The sequence below is a fragment of the Ammospiza caudacuta genome, chromosome 18 (genome assembly GCF_027887145.1).
Source record: "Ammospiza caudacuta isolate bAmmCau1 chromosome 18, bAmmCau1.pri, whole genome shotgun sequence".
NCBI lineage: Eukaryota > Metazoa > Chordata > Aves > Passeriformes > Passerellidae > Ammospiza > Ammospiza caudacuta.
The window spans coordinates 5,973,131-5,987,870 of record NC_080610.1 but is presented as its reverse complement, the minus strand read 5'-3'; the positions used below and the strand labels follow the sequence as shown (position 1 = coordinate 5,987,870).

General features: G+C 42.1%; 1 protein-coding gene across 4 annotated transcripts in view; it reads right to left on the bottom strand.

Annotated features, from left to right (window-relative positions):
- The window catches only part of TAOK3 (TAO kinase 3), a 78,668-nt gene that overhangs the window by 45,855 nt on the left and 18,073 nt on the right, over positions 1 to 14,740 (bottom strand). The window lies entirely within an intron of this gene.

The following is a 14,740-nucleotide window of genomic DNA, read 5'->3' as shown; positions in this document are numbered from 1 at the left end:
GTTCCAGGGAAAACCCTGGGCATCAGGGTCAAACACTGCTGGATCCCAGCAGGGAGAGGATGAGCAATGAAAAGATGGAAAAGGAGCACCAGCCAGTGAGCCACACCAGCAGCAATCAGGTCACCGTGAGGGATGTCCCCACTGCCATGGGTGTAGGGACACCCCCAAAGAGCCACTGCTGTCCCCACACAGGGAGAGCTGGGAATAGCCTGAACTCATGGAAAATGTTATCCTGCAGCTACATGCACAGCAGAAATGCTTCCAAGTTAAGCACAGTGCAATAGTCACATTGCCAAAATCTGAATTAATAGGCACCTGATTTAATGACACACTAACTCATGCTCTGCTTTATTAGGGAAAAAAAATAAATGAGCAGGAATCTTTCTGTTAATAGCTAACATTACCAAAAATGTTATTTTTGTTACTTTATCTCACCACAGGCCAATAGCATCAAGCTGTTAAAAGGCTATTTGAAGAGCATCAAAAAAAGGTTCTGCACTGTTTTGCTTTTAAAAAAAATATCTCAAGTATAAACAAAGGCAGATGAATGAAATGTTTATTCATTTTCAGCTGATTGGCCTCACCCAAAGGTGCTATATTTACTACAGCCCTGCAGACAGGGCAAAGAATGCAGTATTTCAGGTCTGGCATTCTTCAGCCAACAAAAATATCCATTTGGCTTAAAAAAAAATAAAAACAAACTGATGGAGAAAACAGTTTATCCATCTCCAGTCAAACGAACCTCTCTGCCATTAGGAAAGGCTGTGCAGCTCCAGCATTCAAGGTATTTAAAATGGGAGGCTAAATGTCAATACTTAGAGTTAAGCCCTAAGTAATAATGTCATTTTCCAATTAGGGCAGACACAAGTAGTGAGGCAAGTAAATCTTCCCGGTAAATCTGTTCAGCAGGGCTATTATTTCCCAGTAATGAAAACCTAAAAACTTAGGATGGAAAGGGAATCAACAGCAACCTGAGTTGTGCTGGTTGAGCACAGAGCGATCCACAGGACCCCACAAAGCCTGAGAGCCCTCTGCAGACACCAGCACAGCACCAGAGGCACGGTTTGGGTCCTGGGCAGTGTAAAACACCACAGATACACATCACACTTCCATTTGGGCTGGCAAGGTCACAAATCCAATCTTAACAATCCAAATCTCCTCTAGATATGGAGACTGAAATAAAAATGGTTTAAATCAAGGCAGAGCATTGTAAGAGCTGAGTGCCATTAGTAGAAAAAACTTAAGTTCAAGATATGGCAAATTTGAGCAGGTCCTTTTCATTACCAAAGTGCTGAATTAATACACTGAGAAACAATTTCTATTAGAAGCTGATTTCTGCTTTTCATCCTTGTAAAGCAGCATTTGAGACTCTGCATGTCCTGAAGACCCCAGAAGGAAACATCATTAATCACACTGGCTGTAACTTAGGGGAATGACAAGTGACTCAAGATTTTGGGGGTTTGGGAGATCAGGATTGTGTTCAGACAGCAGAGTTCCCTCAATGCTAAGCAACCCTCCCATTTAAAAACCATGAATTAACTACTTTTGCTACACAAAGGTTCTCTCCTACCACTTACAACTTCCAGGTGCTGTATTAATACAAACAAAAACCACCTTGGCCTGAAAATAAGAACAAAACACAACTGGAAGCATCTTTAAGAGAAGCTAAACTGACATTTCCAAATAATCCGTGGATCTAAAATTATGTCAGTCAATGAGATAAACTTGAGAAGTCAAGAATGTGTGGCTTGTGAAAACCCAGTTTGAATTGCATCTCACAGCACCATAGGGCTGTTTCAAATGTGCCCAGAAACTCACAAAATTAATTTTAGTTCCTAACTACACCAGGGTGCTTCCCAAAACAAGGACAAAGTTTTCCACTCCATGCAGAAAAACAAACTACAGGAAACAGGGTGGACCAGCAGCAGATTCCACTCAGAGGAGGAGCAACATGACATGGCTCATGCACCCATTTTTAGATGCCTATTTTGAGGGGAATAAATTCACACCAGAATTATTTTCCCAGGAATGGCAAGCACAGAGCCCCACTTCATCACTTCAGTCTCTCCAAAACCTGGAACACAACGTAAAGAAGGGAATTCTGAGATAAATTCACCTGATAACTGAGTAAGAAAACTTTTGAGCTTGAAGTAAGGAAGGTGCTCAAGTTCCCCTGCAGTCCCCACCCACAAACTGACATGGTTTTGTTGGTTTGATTTGGGCAGGTTTTGTGTTGTTTTTGAGAAGCTGGAGCTCTTCCCCTTCCCTTTAATTGGTACATATGGCTGCAAGGCCAGGCCAAACACAAACCCTTCATCCTGGCCTGATTCCCTCACATGAAGACCACAACCTTGGATGAAGAAGCTTTTTGGAGAACATCTGGAACTCCACGTCTTAAGCTGTTCAGTGTAATTTCTTTTGGTTGTTAAGATTATCTTGCCCAACTAACCTGATGCAAGTGAACACAACATTTGTGGTTTTTTCCAGGCATTTCACCCATTTTAATGCTTAAACCAGGCAGATTCACATACCTGGCACAGAAACTCAAATTATGAACAGAGCACACAAAAAGCATCTCTACTACAGCCTTTGTTTGCTTAATTAATCACCAATTCCAAGACCCTCAGGAAAGATTTCACTCTGGCCCAGAAGCAGCAAGTCCTCTCACGTCCTCCCCTCAGATTTCTGTGAAGCAAAATGATTCACCTGGGATGGAAGTGGAACAGAAGGTACCCAGTGACCTTCAGCAGGAAGGACTAATACTGCTGAGCATTTGGGGCTCTGCAGGCACCAGGGCAGGGCCCTGAGGGCACACAGCAGGAGGAGCAGGCTCAGGACATGGGGACACAGCCAGGAAGGCTGGACAGACTGACCACAGCCACAGCAGCTCCTCAAACACCACCTCTAGTGATGGTTTTCTAAGGAATAACTCCCCACAACACCCAGGTCAAGGGCACCCCCATTCCTGCAAAACACCTGGGTGCAGCCACAGCTGTTCAGCACCTCCAGAAGTGCAGGAATTTCCCTCTGGAGTGTTGGCTCTGCAGTGCACCTGGAATTCCATCCCAGGGCTGTGCTTGGGGGTCAGAGCAGAGCTCGTGTGTGCATCAGGTCATGAGGAGTTCACACATTACTCATGCTAATAAAACCCTGAATCACAACTGCTCTGACCCAGGCCACTGCTGCACGCTGCCCCTGGGGGATGAAATCCAGCTAATAACTTGCAGGGCTTGTTGGAGCTTCACAAAAACAGCTTTATTTCCTGATGAGGAGCAGTAGTTTTAAAGGAAACATTCAGTTTATGCTTCCCCTACGAGCACCATTTATACAGCAAAAGACAATAAACTCATTAAAAATTAAAATAAGACAACCTTATTAAAAAAAAAAATTAAAAATAAAATCAGTGGGCTTAAATTCAAGAAACAATCAGTTTTAGTCATCAGGAATGTTTCAACAAGTATGAAATCAAGCCACAGGCCAGCCCTCCCCAAAGGAATAGTCCCAGTTGTGCTCTGAAATTCCACTGTTTGCTCAATATGTATAATCACAGCTACCCCAAACCATGGGCTACAGCCTGGGCTTCAGTTTAAAAGTCAAACAGCATCTCATTCTCACAATAGACATGTGATGAAAAAGCAAGAGTCACTGGGTGTAGCTTCCCAATAGCTTAATTTAAAACAATTTAATGAAATATGTATGCCCTTGTTAAGTTTAAGGGTAATTAACATGTCTTGGATTAGAACCTGTATTTTACCATAAAATCTAGAGAGCATTGTTAGAGTTTCTCAGGTTTATTTAACAAGATTAAACACTTTCAGTCATGAAATAAACCTTGCCTAATTAAAAATAAAGGGAAGAAAAAAGGCTTCCTGCTCCCAGCAACAACATTTCATAATATTTCATCATGGCACACTTGAAATAATTCAGCAGTACATCTGGAAGGGAGGAAAGATCTGGGAATCATTTTAAACCCTAACATACATAAGCCCAAGTAGCATCATACACAGAAATACAAATTTCATCAGATCCTCTCACCAAAACATCTCTAAAAAGCATCACAGATGGGTCATGAAATTGAGAAAATTGCCTCCCTATTTTCATCATCTCTTTAGTGTTTTTATCAGGCTCCTCATCATGTTGCTTAAAACTCCAGACCATTATAAATTGACGAGTATTATGCTGTGTGTGCTACTCAGAGGCACAAATAAGTCACTGGATTTGTTTGTGGAAGCCTCAAGAGACACCAGCACACTCAGATTTTCCTACCTATTAATGTAATGGCTTCCAAAGAGCTGCATCCATTTTGTGGTTTAAAGCTATTTTTAGGTACTTTTAAAAAAGAGTTTATATTTTGACCAGCACATAATCAAGAAAAATAAAACAAAAAACCCATCCAGCAGGTGACAAATCTATTCCCAGAGGTGTCCAGAGTGTCCAGGGTGATGGTGCAGTGAGATCTGAGCTGCTCCTCTCACCTGCATCACAACTCAGAGCTGCAGCATCCCCAGGGACACTGAAGCCACCACAGTGGCCACCAGGTCATTTAAATAGCAAACAAGGCTGAAACCTCATCTCCACCTCCAGTTCAGGTTTTCCTGAAGTCTAAGAAGTGACTGCCACAATAACTCTGAACACAACAGAATTCTTTGTATTTTAAAAGTAGTTTCCTTATCATGACTTAGATGGCCTGGTTTCTGATTTGCCCCTTAAAGGCAGAAACTGCAGGGACTGTTAGATTTAATGACCTGAGGTGAACATATAATTATGTTACTGGACAGTTACTGTGTGCTAGGCAAGGAAAAGCTGTGCTTTAGGACAGGCACAGGAACATATTTATGTAAAAAAATCCTGGGATTTGCCTCCATTTGGGGCAAAATGTGATTTCATTATGTAAGTGCAGGGCAGTGAGTGAGTCCTGGTGTAGCTACATGGATTCTGTCATAACATTAGCTGACTTTGAAAAAGGAGTTTTCTATTTTAAAATTCTGTTTATTCTCTTTGTGCAAGAAAACATAAACTCAGGTTCTGATTTTCTGGCAGCTGCCTCACAGTAAAAGTGGCCAGAAGAAATCATGCAGGAGGTCCTTACACAAAATAAGGAAACAGACACAGGCTGTGTGCATGAAGGAGGAAAAGAAAAGGCATTCCCTGGTCATGCAGGGTGAGAACATCTCACAACAAACCAAACTGTAGAGGTTTCACTTTTTTCTTCTCTTTCAAGGGAAGGGGAAGGTGTATGTGAAGCACGTTCTTCAAGAAAATCCAGGGATCTTCACCATGGCTGACTACTAATAAAACAACTATTAATAAACAACAAGTATTAATAAAACCCTAATAAAACAGCTCCAAACATCAATTTTACAGAAGGTGAGTTGCACAGTGCTGTGGATGCTGTTCCTCCTCCTCTCCATGGATAAAAGGGAAATGTTTCTCATCCTCCCCTACTGCAGCTGGTTTATTAAGCAGAGAAAGCCACAGCATTCCAACACATTTCCACAACACTCCCAAGCTGGCTTTCCACACTTCCATGATAAAAATCCCTCAAGACACCTCTTTTTCACTGTGTTATAGTTCCCCCTTTCTTTTCCCCCTGAATCTGTCCCTGCTACAACTTCTCCTTTCTGAGCCCTCCTTCCTTCCTGCCTGCTCTGTGCCAGGCAGAGATAACACTTCAGGAAACTGCCTTGGCACTGCCTCACTTTATCATTTCTGCTCCTCCTGCCCTCTGTGACTCCAGCACACCCAGCTCTGACCCATTTACAGGCACAGCCATTAACATAAACAACAGGAATTTGTTCCATGCTGGTATCTGCAGAAATGGCTACACCTGTTCCATTCAGGTGCCAAAGTCTGATTCTAGTTTAAAGTTTTCTAATTAAACTAGAAAAAGCTTATTTGGGAAAACCCAACAAACTCCATTTCACATGGGAATATTATTATTAAGGGATGATAGACTTAGTCTAGCAGGTACCAGCCAAGGAAATATCAGTCATTGATATTACATGAGTTACCCACTGGATTTCTCAGTTTATTCTTTTATAACCTGCAACTTTTATGGCCATTAATAAAAGAGATTGATAGAAGTGAAATATGAGGGGCTAACATCCAACATCTCCTTATTACCATCTAATAAGTGTGTCCAAGAAGAGTGTGTTTATCCTCTATGAAAAGAGCACTGGATGGCTGAAAGTCTGGAAAGAAGAAGGATCATGTGCTGATTTTATTCACAGAGAACTCCAAGTTTGCTGTATCAGTCATCACATGCATTTGTACAACAGCCCCCTCACGGATCCCCCTTCTTCAGGATCATTTGAACACCCTTGTGACAATCACAGCCCTTAGCTGCACACACAAGTTATCCCAGTTATCATGAAAATACCAAAATATCATGGGTAAGAAAGTAATAAACAGATTTTTTCCTGCCACAATACAGCAAACCACCCCCAAACAGCACGACAGAGACTGCTGAGATGGGAATAAAACCCACAGTGAATGATGACAGTTTTCATGCAGGGTTATAACTGGGAATAATGAATGGCTCCTTCCAGTAGGAGGCTGTAATGGAGATCACACATGACAGGGGGGAAAAGAAAATTAAAAAATAAAATTAGGAAATAATAAGGAAGAAAAACTTTAATATATTGTCATATAGGTCCTTTACAAGTTCCAGAGTAAAGCTATGAAAGAATAAAAAAAAAAAAAAACCCAAACAAACCAAAACCAACCCCAAACCAAAATCCTACAGAATTCTAAACTGAAACAGCTCATTTGCTTTAACAGATTAAAAATAAATCTGAGTTAAGACTGAAATTACAGCTACCACACCATGACATTATGCCATTATATGGGAATATACAACACTCAGAGACTCTTTAAATAACTGAGATAACTCTTGGATAACTGAGAGGTCCAGGTCTGTGATTTCAGCCTTAAGTTTTGTCATCAGCATTAAGGTTTTATCAGGTCAGAAAAGACCCTTAATGTTGCTTTAATGCAGAAAAAAACTACAATTTTAAATTAGAACTGGAAGGCAAACAAACATTTGCTTCACTGAGCACTGGAATCAGATGTATAAAATGAATTTAACATTGCAGCTCAAGTCAGAGCCTTCTTCAGGCAGAAACAGTTTTGGTTCCACCAAAGGGAGGTTGGCAGGGACAGGAACAAGAAAGTCACCTGGATTAGAATGCACAGCTTGTACCTGTCCTCTCAGCATTCTCTATTTTTTAAATTAGCATTGCAGCATTGAAGAATTTTACAGTTTCAATTCTCATTTTAAATAATCTATGCTTAAATTTCATTTTTTCCACTCGAAATTCCACATGCAAGTTTCAGTGCTGCATCCTTGTGCACAGGGACGTCCTCAGAGGAGCTTTAATGTGCTAAGATTTAATATTTCAAAGTGTTAAAGGCAGAAGGAAAAAAAAAGATCAGTAAACTCCAACTACTTGGTGTAAAGAAAACAAGGCAGAACTAAGGGGAAAATATGGGATGTGACTAATCTTCTCAGAGGCAAAAAGTAGAGTCTGTCTCCCAGGACCTGGTGGGTCCTTTTAGGAAAAGTGGAAGGTAGATCACCATGGAAACAGAGTATTTTATGAGGTACTTCAGCAGTGCAATTTGCTATGATAGGAACATAATCAGGAGAGCAGAATTCCCTTCCAACCAACTAGAAAAGCTTTTAGCACAAACACCGAGTGCATTTCTGTCTGCTGGAATTCCCAAAAATGAAAAACGGGTGCAGCAAAAGGCACCACGGATATCAGCTGGAGAAAAAACATCATCCAAGCTCCAGTTCAATTTTCTGGTCACTGATGGAGCTTTCTGAAGGCTCCCAGAGCCCAGGAAAGGGAAGCCAGCAGGAGGGGAGGGACAAACTCCTGCTGGAGTCCCCAGATCACATCAGGTCACTGCACAAAAATCCCAAGTGACAGCACTGGGGGGAGGCTGTGGGACAAGGGGAGATTCTGGGGGTGGCACTGATGGACACCCGTGGCATTTGAGGGCAGGGGAACACGGAAATTCAGGTCAGGGACATCATTGAAACAAGAAAATATCACAAAACGGACAGCAAAGCAAAATGAAAGGTCACCATAATTTAGAAATATCTCTACTTCTGCATGAGAAGCCAAGGGACTGGCAGCTGATGCTGAAATATGTGCTCAATGGCTAACAAAAATTCAGGCTTATTGGCAAACACTGTACAGGAAGAACCATGTGGAGATTGCTCTAAGATGTGACTGAGCTTTATTTTTGCTCTAATGATAATTTACTATTTTGAATCGCCACCAAAAAAAAAGCCATTGAGCAGTTTTCTATTTTTGAGATGGAGTAATGGCACAGATTTGTGTGTACTGAATTAGCAGCACCAAAAGGGTTTTGGTCACTTATCTCATAGATAGCTTTGTGATAAAAAAACACACAGCCAGGTCCACCTTGAGTGACTCAGACCTGAGAGATCTCAGCAGCACAACAGGGGCTGCTGAAATGCATTTGGTACAAAAATAGGGTAACAGACAGCAAGTAGTGGTATTTTCAGCTACTCTACACATTGCTGAATTTTAAATTAATTGTAACCACACAGGAAAAAGACCTGGGGGTTGCTGCAGACAGGCTCTCTGAAAACATCTGCTCAGCAGGCAGAGGCAGTCAGAAATAGGCAAATGGAGTGTTGGGATAAATGCAATGACAAAAGTAAGGATGGACATAAAAACATTACATGTTTCTATTCTGGTTATAGCAACAAAACCTTCTCAGTTGATGACTTCACCCATTTGCAGCTCTGAGAGCAAGGCTCAGATGGGAAACAGAGAGGTTTCCCTCAGTGAGGAGCCCCAGACCAAAGCAGAGTCCAGCAGCATCTCCTGGGCTGGTCCCCATCCCTCAGGAGATGCAGTTCAGGACCCCTCTCAGTCACACACAAGTGCACCACACATTTCCCTGTGGATTTACCTCAGGAGCTCTCTCTCCATCCAGGATTTCACAGTGAATCCCTGGCAGGCTCCCACAGCAATCCAGCACATTCCCCCCTCACTGTTCCCTTTCCTTCACACACACCTGCCCAAACCATCTGACTCCAAACCTGCTGCTACCCTGACAAGGAACACAAAACCTGCTTTAAGCCACATTTATTGTTCCTGGTAAGGAATTATCCTTGCCAAATATTATAATATGGCACTTCAGTGTATTCCAACATCTAGAGTGACAGCTGAAGAAAATGAATAAAAACTCTTGATTTGTTTTCATCTAACAGACAAATTCCAGTTATACTTTCTAGGGCTCTTTGGAACTGTCAAACTTGTTCCAAGGATGTTCTGGGAACCAGAGCCATGTGAAGTATGGTTGCTGTAGATAAAACACTGATCAAACCCTCAAGCAGCTTTCTGTGGATCCTGTCACCACCAAGGCTGGCTCAGGGCTGGTCCCCACTGACAAACAGCTACATTTGACCATGGCCAGAGCTAAAATATTACAAATATTGCCATGAAGCATCCCAGTGTTCCACAATTTCCCAATTTGATCTAAACAACTTTCTCAGAGCCACTTGAGCAGCTAAAGCCCAGTGCTTTCCAGAGAGAGATGTTCAGGCATCACTTGACCACTGAAAGCTTTGTTTATTTGGACAAATATTGAGATAAAATAGCTCCAAGCCACCAGGACTGTGTGAGCAAGGCCCAGTTACACAAATATTATTTACATCCTCTGCTGTGGCAAGGCTGCTTTGCAGGGGGAAAAAACCCTGAGCTCAAGACCACCAGATAAGGCTGGGCATCCTTGATTTTCAGTCTTGAATTTTGACAGAAAAACTCTCAATTTTCTATTTTTAAAAAATGCTCCACTACATTTTTTCCTTCAAGCCTTGCCTTGAAAGCAATGCTAAACAAAGCAGACTTTGAAGGCTGTAGTAGAATTTCAGTATTGTAATCTTAAATCTCATGCAATTAAGCAATTATAAACTTTTCTAAGAGAAACCAAAATGCTCTTTTTGCTGAATAAAACATCTATATAGTTCATTCACTGATATGATCTCGATGCCCTACTTGTTACCTTTTTAACCAGGGAGGAAAAAAAAAGCCTGAATGGAGATTAAACAAAACATGAGGTTTTTGTCTAAAGACAACTAATCTTAACTGCTACAGTAAAGCTTTCATCACCAGGAATGTCTCTGCCAACTGTGTTTTCCCCTGCAGGCAATGTTGTTGGACTTAAAACAGAAAAAAATCAGTCATTTACGTCAGTCTATTCCAGTTCTGCTTTCTATTAAGACAGACTGGAGTCCTTCCCCAGCAGCAGGGCTGGATAAACCTCCTGCTTTCCCACATTTCATGGTGCGAACCTCACCTGCTTAGGGGGCAGATACTCAGCTTAAATTCCTCTAAAAAATGTATTTATGTGAGATACAGGGTTCTAAACCACAAAAATACACACAGCATTAAAGGCAAATTCTTCTGAAATAATCCAACTTTTTTTTTCCCAGTTAAAAATACACAAATATCTATTCAATCACTCCTACCTTGTGATTACAGTTTATTTTCCATTTACCTTTTATAACTTAGATTTTGGGGAAGCGTGTGTTGAGGAAAGGAGCAGGGAAATGAGGTTTGAGGGGTTTGATACCTTTGGTAAGCAAGACATCAACAGATGAAGCAAATTTTGTCCTGATAAAGAATATCACCCAACCCCACTGAAGCCCCAGAAATGCCCACAGGATAAAGGTTTTCTGCTGTTTGATGATATTCTGCATAGCCCTGAAGGTATTTGTGCAGGGAGATGTCAGTGCTCAGGAGAAAATACTCTTTTTTGGATCCATAACAAGTTTATGTACAAGAAAAAGATGTTCAGTTTCCCAGAGAGATGGTCCCCTCACTTGACCCTTCAGAGAATATAAATATTATTCTGGTTTGCAGATGGGAGAAATTAAGGGTGTTCTGCCTGACAGTGAACATTTTCAGAACCATTTTATCAGGCTCAGCCATCCTCATACCACAGAGAAGAGCCTTCTTTAGATATATACTTTATATATATACACATATATATAATATTATATTATTATATTATGTATATATATGTATATATGTATATTATTATATTATAATATTACATTTAATCATTATTATATTATTATACATTAATATGTATAATAATATAATATTACATATTATACATATTATGTATAATATATATATTATTATATTATGTATATTTTTATATATACAGATACATACTTTAAACAATGCCATTCTGTGTTTTTTTATAACCTAGAATTGTTTTTAAATATCTGAAAGAAAGTCCACGTGAAGGATTCTGCATCCACACCTGTCAATTCAACACCCCAAATAACAGTAATCCTCTAAAAAACACAGAAAGGGTATTTTTAAGTGAGAGAATGGACACAAACTTAACTCAAATGCTGCTACATCCTTTGCCTTCCCATTCCCTGAAGCCAAATTCCCTGAGCACAGCTTCCCTTTTCATGACATGCTCTGTACAAGAGTCTCAAACACTAATTAAGCCTAACAGTCCTCAGAGATGTGAGCACAGCTATAAAAAGGTTTCTGGATCGCGTGGCTACTGAAGGAACTGGCATCTGATCAAATTTTCAAGACTTATTCTCCCTGCTTTATGAATAAATCAAGGAATTCCCAGTTTTTGCAAGTCTCCAGCACTGCTTGGTGCCTGGTGTGCATATTAACAGCCCTGTTTTATGGATTCAGCATCCAAGGCAGAATGAACCTAAGGGGATATTTGTAGTAAAACTATGAAAGGATCCAATCCCATCATCTAAGTCAGGAATATTTTTAGTTGGAGACAGTTTCTCAATTGCAGGGCTCATTATTTTGTTCTGGTTAATTTCGAGCACAGCTGAGCCACTCTATGAATGAAATATGTTTTTCTGCAGACTGAGGCATAGTGCCACTAATCAAAGGAATGAAAAATTCTGGTATTAACTAATAAATTTGTGATGGTTCAGTCTTCTACTTTATGGTCATGTCAGCCAAAAATGCTGAAGGAGGGCAGGGGACTTTGGAAAGTCACCTGTATCAGGGTCATTACTGTACAGGACCTTACAGACTCCTAGAAAAGGAAATTCTAGACAGAAATGATGAGGGAAAAACTCCTTTATGGGTCTCCCTAATTAATCAATACTTAGTATAAATGTATAACTAAATCTAGTATGATAACAAGAATGGTCTTAGAAAAGCTACCCTGAGTTTCACACATGTAATGTTAAAGCCTTCAGGGGAAGCTGCACTGAACTCTTCTGCTAAAGCTTTTTGTATTAAATAACTATACATTTTGGTGATTTTTCCTTATAATGCTGAGAAGAATTAACATTTTCAAAAGTGCAACTACAGGGGAAAAATACTGAATATTTGTATACAAACAGCACACAGCAGAACTGCATACTTCTAACCCAGGCAAATTTAACTATTATGTGACTTTGGAAAAAAATAAATATCAGCAATAACCACAGAATTTATCTTGCAAACTCAAACACAGAAGCTTCCAACCATTTGAGATGATGCTGTTGGGAAAAAACTCAGCTCCACATTTCTTTGGTGAGAAGGGAACTTTCCCACAGCAAGGTTCCAGAGCAAGCCTATACTGTGCTTAAACTGTGCATGAATGATGGATGAAGGCCAGCAGAGGAACTGCCTCTGCTGCTGCTGCTCTCTAGGGAAGTGCAGCGTGCTGAGGCTCAGCTCCAGGCTTCCTCTTTTCCTCCCTGTCCCACCTACCCCAGCCTGGGCTGGGCACCACCAGCTGAGCCTGGCTTTGCAGAGCTGGCTCCTTGGCCTAAGGCAAGGCTGCAGGTTCCCAGTGAGAGTTGCTGCTCCCTCCAGCGCCACGCAGCAAAAGCCATTTCTGCACCCAGATCTGAGGCAGAAAAGCACTGAAGGACTCTCCCTTCTCCCAGGAAAACCTCCAGTAACAATGTAATTCCATCCTTGCTCAGATATTTCACTGTGTGCTCCACAAGATAAGGCACACACTGCTCATTTTGTGTTTCTGAACAAAGGAACTGCCACCCAAAATCCAGGGCTGGGAAACCCAGCCAGTGTTTTTCTGTTCATTTCCAGATTAGCCCCCAACACCAGGATGGGTGACATTCCCATAAAAATAAAGCCATAAAACACATCAGGGAGATAAATACCACCCATCCTGGGCTGCCAAAGGAGTAAATTCAGGGAATATTCCCCAAGAATGAGATGGTCTTGAGTCTCAAAGGAGGTAAGGGCATCCCACAGAGCCCTGTACACCCACAGGCTGGCACTACACTGCTCCCCAAAGCTTTACATTTTATTCTCAGCAAGCCAACCCTCACTTGGCTATGGAAAAGGGCAGACCACAAGGATCTCTTGGATTTGAAGTGGGTCTGGAGATGACAGCACTCTACTAACACTCTGAGTCTCCTCTGGAGCACCATGTGCCTCCAGGCAAGACCCATCCCTGTGTGGGAATCCAGAGTTCCACATGGGAAGAAAGAGGAACATCAGCTGCTGAGGCAGCAGGTTGAGTTTATTTGGATAATGCTGCAATGAGAACTGATCCTGAGGCTCCACAGGGCAGAGCTGGGGATCTCATCTGGCACACTCAGCCACAGGAGAGCCACTCCCTTCCAGTTCCCTTCAAACCACCTCTGCCCTCTCCTCCACCATGGCAGGAGGGAGCTGTGCTCCATGCCAGGCACCCAGCACCTCCATCCAGCTCCTTGTCTCTTCAATCCCAGCTCGCTGGACATGGCAGCAGGGCACAGCTCCAGGAGGAGGTTGATCCCATCCAGGGGAATCCCACTGAACCCAAACCTGCACTGTGACACCCTGCAGAGGCCCTGTGAGCCTGCTGGCCCTGGCACAGAACCTTGTTATTGGATTTGCTGGGAATATATGAAGGCAGAATGATGCATCTGACCCCGTGTTCTCAGAAGGCTAATTTATTTCTTTATGATACTGTATTACATTAAAGAATACTATACTACAGTACAGAATACAGAAAGGATACGTACAGAAGGCTAAAAAGATAACAATGAAAACTCCTGACTCTTTCCAGAGTCCTGACACAGCTTGGCTAAAGAGTGAAAACAACTCACACCAGAATCCAATGAAACAATCACCTGTGGGTAAACAATCTCCAAACACATTCCACATGAGCACAACACAGGAGAAGCAATGAGATAAGAATTGTTTTCCTTTTCTCTGAGGAAAGCTTCCCAGGAGAAAAATCCTGGGCGAAGGGATTTTTTCAGAGAACGTGAATGCCACACTCTGTCTCAGGCTGGAAATGGGGGTGTGGATCCTATTTGTCATCTGTCAGAGGTGGGGCAGTTCATTCATTATCTCTGTTCATTGGGCAGTTTTCTTTATCTCTCCCACAACCAATCCTCCCTCCAGGAGATCTCTTCCGTTCAGGGGTCATTAATTATTAATTATCTGCTGTCCATGGCCACTGAGTGTCCCTGCAGGGCTGATCCCATCCCAGCATCCCATGGGGAGATGCTGTGCCCAGGGGAGGAGCCAAGCATTCCTACCTGGATCCAATCTGAGCCTGGCACAGCACAGCAGCCTTTGCCCCCTGCACTGCCAGAGGAGCAGCTTTCTGCTGCCCTGCATGGCCAGAGGAAGCCCAGGCCCATCTGCAGCAGCCCTGGAGCTGCAGAGGAAAACTCCCCCCTTGTGCAGGATCCCTGCTGCAGCAGAGCCACAGCTGGCACTGCAGGAGGGCTGAGCCCCCATGGGAT